This window comes from Protopterus annectens, chromosome 1.part0 (assembly GCF_019279795.1).
Source record: "Protopterus annectens isolate FY-2018-M chromosome 1.part0, PAN1.0, whole genome shotgun sequence".
In the NCBI taxonomy this organism is placed as follows: domain Eukaryota; kingdom Metazoa; phylum Chordata; order Ceratodontiformes; family Protopteridae; genus Protopterus; species Protopterus annectens.
The window spans coordinates 1,867,177,125-1,867,189,442 of NC_056725.1; the positions used below are offsets into that span (position 1 = coordinate 1,867,177,125).

At 42.2% G+C, this 12,318-nt stretch overlaps 1 protein-coding gene across 1 annotated transcript in view; it reads left to right on the plus strand.

The window, feature by feature from the left end:
- The window catches only part of CPLANE1 (ciliogenesis and planar polarity effector 1), a 4,248,669-nt gene that overhangs the window by 1,540,558 nt on the left and 2,695,793 nt on the right, over positions 1-12,318 (plus strand). The window lies entirely within an intron of this gene.

The window sequence follows — 12,318 nt, forward strand, 5'->3', positions numbered from 1 at the left end:
CTCTCACTAGACTCCGTCCGATTGGCTCCGAGATCACCTCTCCTGTCGGAGCGGAGTCATAGGACTCTCATCTAGGTCATCCAGGCTTTCCGACCATGATATTGAGAGGGTGGTCAGTAGGCTCATAAAATCTCAGGCACTAGCCCAAATGCTCCAAAGCCCGTCTCACCAGACTGTGGCTCCTTCGGTACCGCTATCGATTCCTCCTCTGATTCACCTCTCGAGTTCGGAGCCGGAGTTTGTCGGAACTGTAACCTTGCCCATGTCGGAGCCGATACTTCCACCTTTGGCTCCGGTGTCGTTGGCTCCGACTTCTTCATTGGTTCCGTCCGTGGAGAGGTCCGGGCGCCGGGACTCCATTGTCGACTCCGAGGGGGCGAGTGGCATCGGACCCTTGTCCAACCCCGCTGTCCCTCTCGGAGCTTCGGCTCTGGTTAGTTCGGCCCCGACATCATTCTCGGAGCCTTCTCTGTCAGTGCCGGGAGCGGTTCAGGTCTCTTCGGAGCCGGGACTGCCCTTGGTACCTGATAGGGGAGCCTTTGAGGTGATGAGGAGCGTGCTGGACCCATTGTCCACTCCAAGGTTAAGTTCTGCAGCTCCTCCCTCTACAGTGCCTGTTACGGTCTCTGGCCATCCTCCTGCATCTGACAGCAGAGATCCAAAGCGTAGGGTACCTACTTTGGGTGTCTCCTCCTCTTCCGAGGCCTCCTCTGAAGCTTCAGGGGAACCCCCTAGGAAAAGAAAGTGCAAGAGGAAGCACATAGACTCCCCCGAGTCTGTCACGTCGGACACCAACTTGGATGAGTTGGAGGGTTCCCCGAGATCCCCCTCTGAGGATGTCTCTTTTTCAGACATCCTAGAGATCTTAAAACAGAGGGGAAATTGGTCCACTCTCAAACCCTCCGAGGACGAGTCGGTTTACCTTGACGCTTTTGGATCTTGACCTTCCATCTCCTGGGTGTCTCCCCCTTTCGACCCACTAATGGAGGTAGTGGCCAGAAAGGCGTGGGCAGCTTCTGATTCAATGGAACCTACCCCTAGGAGGCCCTCTAAATTTATTTCTGCTCCAGAGGACAAATGCTTTCTCACCAAAGGTGTTTCAGTTGATGCTATGGTGGTAGCAGCAGCCACTAAGAAGGAATTGTGTCTGATCCTTCTGTACCTGTTCATCCTCCTAACAAAGAGTCCAGGACCATGGACAGGTACGGCAAGCGGACATTTGCTTCAGCGACCTTTACTATGCGATCGCTGAACTATTTGTCATTTCACCCGCCTTCAGAGAGACTTGCTCAAAGAATTGGGTGAAACTGTACAGGATCCTTCTGCTGCGGGGTATCAGGACAAGATGAACTCCCAGCTGGCCACCCTGAATTCCATTGTTAACTCCTCCATGCGGCTTATCTCCTACGCAGCCGATGGAGCGAGTAGGGCCACAGGCACAGGTGTTATGTTGAGACGTCACACTTGGATGCGACTCTGTAACTTTGCTGATCCCTTCAAGGTGTCCTTCACCAACACCCCCTTTGATGGTTCAGAATTGTTTGGACCTCAGGTGAAGAATACCCTCACCAGATGCGAGCAAGATGGTAAGACTCTCTATGCCGTGGGAGTCTATTTTTCCACACCTTCTAGACCTTATCCTAAGGGACAGAGGGGTGGAAAGATGTGTTTCCGCAAACCACAGGGAGTCGCGCCTGCCGCACGGGGTGAATTTCCCCCCAGAGGCAGAGGGGGGAACAATAACAGATGCCGCCCCAGGGGCAAAGGGGGTCCACAGAACCAGGGTTCCAGGGAATCTTTCCCTGACCAACCCTTTCAGCATCCCTGAGAAGCTGCCCGACTGTCCGCCTTCGGAGGCAGTCGGGGGAAGAGTATCTCTGTACCCGGAAGCCTGGCAATCCTTCTCCCAAGACACATGGGTACAGAAGATCATATCCGAGGGTTACAAAATTCCCTTCACTTCCACTCCGGTACAACCGCCAAGACCCCTACCCAGACGTACCACCCACACAAAGTGGTCAGGCACAGCTAGAAATAAAAAAAACTGTTAAAAAAAAAAAAAGAGTCATCCAGGCAGCTAGGATCCGGAATCTACTCCAGATTATTTTTGGTACCAAAAAAAACTGGAGACCCATTTTGGACCTCAGCAGATTGAACAACTCTGTACAAAAGACAAAATTTCGGATGGTAACACTGTAGTCCATTCTACCCTTTTTGGGCAGAGACAACTGGATGTGCTTGTTAGACTTCCAGGACGCGTACTATCATATAAAGATACACAGGCGCTCCAGGAGGTTTCTCCGCTTCTGGCTGGGAGCCAGTCATTATCAATTCAGAACCCTGCCCTTTGGTCTCACCACAACCCCCCGGGTGTTCACCAAATGCTTGGCAGTGGTCATGGCTCACCTGAGACAAAAAGGATTCCAGGTGTTTCCATATCTAGACGACTGGTCATTTCCGCTACCACCAAGCAGCATCTTATAATGACCAGGGATTACACTATTCAACTTTGCAACAATGTAGGTATTTCTATAAATTTTGCAAAATCCTCCTTGTCGCCTTGTCAATGTATAAACTTTATAGGTGCCGTGTTAAACACCACAGAAATGTCTGCAACATTACCTCCTCAGAAAGTGACAGACATAAGGCGGAATGTTCAGTCCAACAGAGTTCAAGTCAAGCTAGTATTGAAAGTGTTAGGCCTCATGGCAGCGGCGATCCTTCTACTCCCGTTAGCCCGCTTCCACATGAGGGTCCTTCAGTGGATGCTGTTTTCTCAGTGGTCCTTTCAACAGCTCCCAATGACTCACAACATCTTGATAACCCCATCATGCAAGAATCATCTCTCCTGGTGGATGGTTTCCCCTCCACTTTTTCAGGGCAGACCCTTTGTCCCCCCCCCCCCAGTTGCCACAGTGACGACGGATGCCTACCTGATCGGGTGGAGGGGGCACTATCAGGGCAGGACGGTCCAGGGCACATGGCAACAATTAGAACGCCACCTGCACATAAATGTCCTGGAGATGAGGGCGGTGCTTTTAATGTTGCAAGCCCTTCAGAGCTCTCTTCCCACAGGGACTATAGCAATTCAAACGGACAATATGTCTGTGGTGTGGTACATAAACAAGCAGGGCGGAACAAAGTCCTACCCCCTATGTCGAGAAGCACTCAGACTTTGGCAATGGGCGATTTCCTCTCAACGGTTTCTGATAGCAACGCACATCCCCGGGAAGTCCAACGTCATAGCGGACAGATTGAGCAAAACTATCCTCATGCCTCACAAGTGGTCTCTAAATCAAGCGGTAGCAGACAGAATATTTCAGAAGTGGGGCCAGCCTTGCTGCTATCTTTTCGCAGCTTCTCAAAACAGCAAGTGCCTCGACTTCTTCACACTCTTTCCTCTACCAGGCCATCCCCCCAGGGACGCTCTTGTTCACGATTGGCCCCGGGGTATTCTATATGCCTTTCCTCCCTTACCATTGATCCCGCAATTAATTCAGAAAGCAACCGCATTGAGATCCAAAATGATCCTCATTGCTCCGTTTTGGCCTCGACAAGTATGGTTTCCGTTCCTGCACAGTTACCTACTGGAACAGCCTTGGCATCTGGACCCCCTTCCGGATCTGTTGACCCATCTCACGGGCAAGCTGCATCAGTCTCTTCATTCCCTCAACCTCACAGCTTGGTTGCTCCACTTCCAGCCATAGCCAGGCTTCCTCTTATTTCTCCTCCTGTCCGTGATATCATTCTGGCTTCCCATAAGTCCAATACTAGGAAGACATATGCGAGTAAATGGAAGCGTTTTTCACTCTGGGCACAAGCTAGGTCCTTAGATCCTTTCCATGCACCCATTCATAAGGTTCTAGACTTTCTGCCGGAGCTCTTTCATTCAGGGTCATCGTCAGCCACTATCAGGGTACAATTAGCGGCCATTGCTAATTTTCATGTGGGGCTCTCAGAAGCAAATTTTATGTCCCACAAACTCTACAAAGCCTTTCTCAAGGGCATCTTTTTGCTTAGACCTCCAGATAAGGATCCGCCCCCACAATGGGATTTGAATTTGGTTCTAACGTCATTGATTTTGCCTCCCTTTGAACCTGCAGCCTCTTGCTCCCTCAAGCTTCTTTCTTGGAAAACTCTGTTTTTAGTAGCCATAACATCTGCCAGAAGGGTATCGGAACTTCAAGCCTTGTCTGTCTGTCCCCCTTATTTGGTCTTTCACAAAGACAGGGTAACTCTCAGAACAAATCCTTCCTACCAAAAGTGTCCTCTGAAGCAAATCTAAACCACTCTGTTGACTTGCCTGTCTTCTTCCCAGACTATTCCAACAGGGCTGAACAGAAATTACATTCATTGAATGTTCATCGCCAACTACGGTATTATCTAGACAGGACAAAACAACTCAGAAAGTCAGACCAGCTCTTTCTGTCTTATGCTGCAGGAAAGAAAGGGCTTCCAGTATCAAAGGTTACTCTTTCCAGATGGTTGACATCTATTATTACCTTTGTCTATGAGTTGAGACACAGGCAACTTCCGTCTAGGCGTAAGGCTCATTCAACCAGGACACTGTCAACATCAACGGCCTTTCAAGCAAGGTTACCATTAGATGACATATGTGTAGCAGCTACATGGGCTTCCCAACATACCTTTATTGCCCATTACAAACTTGATATAGCCTCCAGAAATAGAGCTGACTTTGGTTCCACTGTACTCAGGAGTCTGTTCCATTGAGCCACCCAGGACTAAGGTGCTAGGGACGCTGTCCCATCCATCAAGAATGAAGGTGAGAATGACAACTTAACATTAAAAAGTTATGTTCTTACCATAACGTTCCATATTAGTTGTCTTCTTCTCGCCTTCTTTCTTGCGTCCCTCCCTCCTGCCCCCTAGCCTGGACAGACTTTGAAGGTCTCTGAGTCCTTCCATTTCTTGAGATACAATATGTTACAGTTTCCCCGTATCTTTACTGTTACTAGCAGGGAGTCCGTACTTGGAAATGAGGATTATAATAATAAATTTATACTATGCGTTAGCTTACAAACGAGATCTGGGGAGTTAACGCATGGTATTGTGGGTTATAGGGCTGCCTCGAGCCGGTAAAAATAGCTCTCGAGCTATAGTATAGGCCGAGTCGGAGCCGAGGATCGGCTCCGAACCCATCCAGCAAGAAAGAAGGCGAGAAGAAGACAACTAACATGGAACGTTATGGTAAGAACATAACTTCTTAATATAGAATGTTTTCCAAAATATAACATAGTCGGCAAATATTTATTAACAAGTTTAGTGTGTATGTGTGTGTGTGTGTGTGTATATATATATATATATGTATATATAATATATGTGTGTGTGTGTGTGTGTGTGAAGGTGCATTCAGTATATATATATATATATATATATATATATGTGTGTGTGTGTGTGTGTGTGTATATATATATGTATGTATGCGGGCGTGTGTGTGTATGTGTATATGTATGTCTCTATGCGTCTGTGTCAGATGACTGAGTTTCTAAAAACTCAGTCATCAAAAAAACCTCCACAAAAACTGCAAAAATCTACCTTTTTTAGATTTTTGCAGGGGGCAAGCCCCCCTGCACCTTCCATGAGGAGGGCTCTGCCCTTACACCCCAAACAAATTATGTATACCAACTCCAAGATCGCACTACAGTGAGGAAATTGGTAAATTTCCCAATCTACATTGTACCGCAATCGCCATTCAAAAGCTTTTGAGTTTTCAAAAACTCGATTATATGGTCTCAGACCATATGAATTTCGAGTTTTTGAAAACTCTATCAACGGGGACCCATATATATTTATGTTTATATTTATACACAAACACACACACAAATATATATATATATATATATATATATATATATATATATATATATATATATAAAGAGAGAGAGAGATGAGTAGTGAAAAACTCAAATGTCCATGTTAACAGTCAGAGAGCATCACATATTAGACTAAACATAATTGTATACATCAGAGTTCATTGCTTTTTGCTGTGCTCCAGTGCAGAAATTTTTTAAAATTTACTTTTCAGATGCTATTAAGAAATAATCTTCAACAGATAGTTTATCCATGCATTCATAATTAAAAATATAAAATCTGCAATCTATCACAGTATTAAAAATATCAAGTAACATAACACAAGCAGGTTATAATTCAAAGTGGAAAGCAATTCCTGTATGTTTATGATTTATTTATTTAACATTTGTTTACCGAAAAAGTCCGACTTGGAAGGAAGGCAATTTTCAGCAGAGGCCCATGGAGAAACAATCCAGATGCATGTCTTTGTAACATGAGAGGAAACTGGACCACCTGGAAAAAACCCCACACAAATGCAGGGGGGACATGCAGACTCCGCACAAAAGGCACTCCAGCCGAGAATCGAACTGGAGAACCTCTTGCTGTGAGACGACAGCGCTACTGCTGCACCACTGCACCATCCATGATGACATAAGATGAAGTATTTAGAAATATGGATTAAAAAGTTTTTTTTTACGACAGCTATGGTTTTGTGGGAAGAAGTTAAACAAAAGAGGATACAAAAATTGAAAAACTGGAAACTGTTATTTATGGATAAGGGTGATAAGATACAGGCACTGAAAATGTTTTTAGTCTTGTATACAAGTCAGGCATACTTTTATCAACCCAAGGAGAAGTTGTGTGTAATTAATAATGAATTGAAGGAATTTATCTGGGAGAGAAAGAGGGTAAGTATTAAGTGAGATAAGTTGATCCTTCCAATAGAACAAGGTAGTTTAGGTTTATCTAATTTGAAGGTCTCTTTTAGGGCTACAGAGTTGAGGCTGATACAACACATGCAGAAGGTTATAATTCAGTGTGGAAAGGGATGATGATGAAGAAAGGGTGGAAGTTCAAGAAATAGAGAGTGAGTGGGATTTTGGATGCAGATCTTTAAGGAGAATAATAACCATACAGGATATTAAATTTAGAAAGTTGCAGGAAATATTTTAAGAACTAAACCAGTACGAGAATGGAGAAAGGAGATTTTGCCCATAGAAATGACTGTAAGCAGGGATACAGAAAATGGGCAAAAGAGGCCTGGAATTTACTGGAGAAACCAAACAAAGGAACCAAGATTTTGGGAGCAAATTACTCAAGCAGAAAAGGTAATAGATTGGGAAGAGGCCAAAAAAAATGTGGATTGCATGCTAGAGACTGCCTTCCCTACGAGAGCTTAATCAAAGAGTACAGGCAGACAGAAAGGAAAAGGAGAATTTTAAGTGAAAGACCTTCTCTGGTAGAGTTTCTAGTTGAATTTAGAACAGAAGTGGCCATTAACAAAGGATAAGAACCAGTCAGAGGAGGTTAGAAAATATTGGAAAGAGAAACTAGAACCCTTCAAAGCATCATTCGTCAATGCTGCCTTTATGGATCATTCTTGTTTGGCCCAGCAGTGAAAGAGACTCTCCCGCAGTAAACAGGATAGAAAGACCTTGTCTGCCGTTGGAATTCACTTTTTCTAACTTGCAAAGACCTTTCTCTAGGAATCACTACAGCATAAGAAAATGTGGTTCAGAAAATCTCAAGGTCCTTTCCAGGAATCGTGCAGGGATTTTGCCTCCAGAGGCGGAGGGTGAAATAACTACAGTGGTAGACATCACCCATGTGGCAGAGGGAGTCCGCAGAACCAAGAATCTCAATTTTTTTTTTCTCGGACAGATTCTTCCAGTGTTTCTAAAAGATTGGCCATCTTTCTCTCTCTGGAGGCAGTCAGTGGGCGCTTATCCTGGCACGAAAAAGCATGGATAACCATCGCAAGCAGCTTATGGGTGCAAAGGATTATATCCTGAGGATATTTCATTCCATTTTTATAAATTCCTGTAAAAAGAAGGAAAACTCTCTGTGATGTTCCACCCAATTAGTGGAAGCTTGCAGCTGAAGAGATTAGAAAGTTTATTTTATTTTTTATTTATTTTACATTTGTTGACTGGGATAGTCCGACTGGATATATGTCCATTTTCAGCGGAGGCCCGGGGAGAAAATTTGACTCTACTTTACATTACATTTGCAAGGATTCCTGGGATTTCCTTAGAGGTATTGAATGTAATTTCTATAAACCTGGTCTTCTGATGGTTACTATAGATGTTGTGGATTTGTTTTCTAGCATTTCACATTCCACTGGTTTAGACTGGTTTAATGAGATCCTGGTTTCTCAATTTGGCCTTGGTTCTAGCATCATTAGTTTGTTGGTTGAGTTTATGGAGATTGTACTCCAAAATAATTTCATATATTTCAACGGTGAAACCTTTAGGGAAAAGAAGGGTGTAGCGATGGGTGTATCCAGCGCCTCACTATACGCTAACATTGTGCTATACCACTGGGAAAATAATTTTATTTTTGCTACTCATTGGGTTCAGCACATAGTGCATCACAAACGGTACCTTGATGACATCTGTTTGTTGTGGGATGGGACTCTGAGCCATCTTTTGGATGTTATGAGTTACATTAATTCCACCACACAATTTCTATCTTTTACTTACACCGTTAGTAATGAAGAATTAAATTATCTTGATGTGACGCTGATCAAGGACCATGACAGTCAGAATTTCCAGTCTAAACTTTATAGGAACGCCACTTTTTCTAATTCATACCTGAATTTTGACAGCGACCACCCTTTCCATGAAAAGAAAGGCATTATTAAAGGCCAATTCATCTGTGCATCCAGGATGTCTAGCACTAATGAATATTTCTTTGATGAAGTGAATTTTTAAAAAAATCTTTTTTCCGAAAGAGGTTACCCTGCTTCTCTAGTTAATCAGTTGGCTAAAGAGGTCACTGAAAACAGAGAACATAAATACTTTCCGTTGTTGGGTAGAGGTTTGCAGGTGGTTGAGCAAAGTGAGCAACCTGAGCAATTTGATATCCATAATAGTTTCATTTACACATTTTCTAAAGATTCCCAGCAGGTGGAACAAAACGGTGTTGAAACATTGGCCTGTTTTAACACTTCATGAAGATTTTAAGAATATAATACAGAAGTGTCCCAATTTTGTGAAAAGGAGAGATGTTAATTTAAAAGGGTTATTTAAAAGAAAACAATACATAGAACATAGACATCATTCTGGTAGACTGGGTACATACAAGTGTGGAGCATGCAAACCGTGTGCATTTATATTCAACAACAGTCCCTTATACATCCCATCTAGGAATTTCAGGTTTGACTTGGATGGTTATTACAACTGTGGGACTAAAGGCGTATATTTAGGATTATGTACCCAATGTCCCAGTTTTTATATTGGGAAGACGGGGAGAGACACTTAAGAAAAAGAATTTATGAGCATGTATATGACATCTCCAAGAAGAAGGAAACCAACGCCTTTTATAAGCATCTTACTGCCTGTCCCAACATGCAGCTTAAATTTGTTGTACTTGAACAGGTGACACAAGATGCCGGGGGGGGGGGGAATTGGGAGACGCGTTTTGAGTACATAGAGCTCCTATGGCAACTTAGATTGAATGCTGCAAGGCCCCCTGGCTTGAATGAGAGCATCAACATCACTAGTGTACGCTCAGGCTTAGGAAGGCTAGGTTATAACCAAAATTAAATGATGGGTTTAAAATAACTTCGTTAGGTGTTATAAGTATATATTTATTTTATTACATTTATTATAAACATTTATAGTTAATTTTAATATTTACAGCTTTATAAAATTTTTTATACATTAAGTAATCTTCTTATTCAATAAGGAACTTTTAATTTATATATTTAAAAAATTCTCTCAAATGTTTTTTTGAACAATGTCTTTTTAACTGTTTATTAGATTAATTAATCAATATATCATGTGACTACAAGTGTTACATTTAAATCCATGTCGCACTGTTTCCTTTTTATCTTGATAAAGCCTGGTATTAACCAGGCGAAAGCGCTTGATTTACTTGGTTTTGTGGTCAAATAAAAGTCTTCGTTTTCATTTATCATCACTTTTTGTTGGCTGATTCTCCTTTCCGTGGATTCTGTTTGGATTTAATAGTTTTTTGGACTTTTGTACTCATTTAGTGGTTTTTATATCCATGACTGAAGGTTTGGATCATGCTGACTTTCAGGACACTCCATTTTTTACTTAGAGATAAACTGGATGATGCACCGGTCACCCGTGGAGAGTTCAAGCAAGTTTTGGCACTTTTAACGCAACTGAACAATTCTTTGAGTTTTAAACCTGACTGTTCTGTTTCCCAGTTACTTGGAAATCAGCAACATGGCCTGGGGAAAAAAATCAGTGTTACCACCCACGCTTGGTTTGAGCAGTGTTTTGCGACCGACATCTCCTGAAGGGATTTTATTGGCTAGTACCGATCTCCAGGAAGAGTGTTGTAGAGTTCAAACCAACTTGATTAACAAAACGAACTTGCCGAAAAATAATTTTAACTTCAGCGCTTGGACTGGCCAACAGTTTTCTTTTAAACAAGGTACTTTTTCCACTAATTCTACTTCCAGTTGTCACGCTGAACATGACTTTGAAGATTTAAGTGACAAACTTTACGCATATAAAAGTACACAACTAGAAATTGACTATTTGAAAGAATGTGTTCGTGTACAGTGTGTTCCTAAGGGCTTACGCTGTTATAAATTTCCCAATAACGCCCTCCCTGGTTCTTCTTTATATAATAAACTAGTTGACATCTTTGACAGAGCAGGCTTGGAAATGCTTGACCTCATGATTAAGGACTACGAAGCCAAAGCTGACTCTTTGCTGAATGAAGTTAATAAATTGAATGATACTTTGGTTAATGATAAGAATTTTATTAGTATTAAAAAGAATTATGACAACATTTTTCATGAGGTTGACCAATATTGTCTTAAGATTGTCAACTGTAAAATAAGAAAGTTAGAATGAGACCTCATTGAATACAGAGAGGGAACTGCTTATCCAACATCGGGAAAGGTTAGAAGAAATATGGGGCAGGTTTCAGACAGAGTCGATGATGCTGACAGTGTACATAATGTATCCACACCGCCTGCAGATTTACCTAGGAGAAGCGAGCATTTAGCCCAAAAAGGGAACAAAAGTACTTTTCAGGGTTTTCACTATCCCCCGGGCAGACCAGGGGGGAGGGGTATGTCATACCAACAGCAGACATGGGGCAAGATACGCAGATAGAGGAATTCAGTATTATGACTAGTCCTGAGTCCATTTCTCCATCTTTGCAAATATTTGGTAACAATTATACAGCTGAGAAGGGCAATTTCACTATTTATAATTATACTGACTTAACATTGACCAATGATTTTTTTTACCTTTTTACCAAGGGTTTTCAGTTTGTGCCTTTACGTTCTTTGAACTTGACTAACGTTCTGATTGATTTGAAATTATTTGTTAGGCATTTAAACCTTGCACTGTACTTTAAAGGATAACCTAATGTCCAAGAAGGACTTACAAGAGCTAGTACCTTCAACCCCCCCCCCCCCACATACCCCTCTCTTAAAGTGTTTGAGGAGTTGGGTGAGAGGGATTTAAGGAAACAGTTTTCTATTAAACCCCATTCTCTTTTTACCAACTTAGACCCTAAGTTGCAACATTTAATTACTTTACTTAGAATTGAGGGTGTCAGGGTAATGAAACCCGATAAAGGAGGTGGGGTGGTTTTGATGTACACTGCAGCTTATGACACCTATCTTTATAATATGTTGCATGACACTGAACAATATGAGTTGACCTCTAGGAATGAGGTAAACCTAGCTTATTCCAAGATTAATTTTTCACTGTTTGACCATTTGCTGCAAGGTGCAATTAATGAGAAGTTATACAACTACCTGTATGTTAACAAACCCAGAATTCCGGTGATCTTTGGGATACCTTAGACCCACAAAGGACTGGACCCTTTGAAGTTTAGACCCATTGTTTCAGGTGCAGGTGGTATTACAGAATCCCTGGGCAAGTTTATTGACTATACTACTAAAAAATTTGCCTCTACTTTACATTTGCAAGGATTCCTGGGATTTCCTTAGAGGTATTGAATGTAATTTCTATAAACCTGGTCTTCTGATGGTTACTATAGATGTTGTGGATTTGTTTTCTAGCATTCCACATTCCACTGGTTTAGACTGGTTTAATGAGATCCTGGTTTCTCAATCTGGCCTTGGTTCTAGCATCATTAGTTTGTTGGTTGAGTTTATGGAGATTGTACTCCAAAATAATTTCATATATTTCAACGGTGAAACCTTTAGGCAAAAGAAGGTTGTAGCGATGGGTGCATCCTGCGCCTCAGTATACGCTAACATTGTGCTATACCACTGGGAAAGAATTTTATTTTTGCTACTCATTGGGTTCAGCACATAGTGCATCA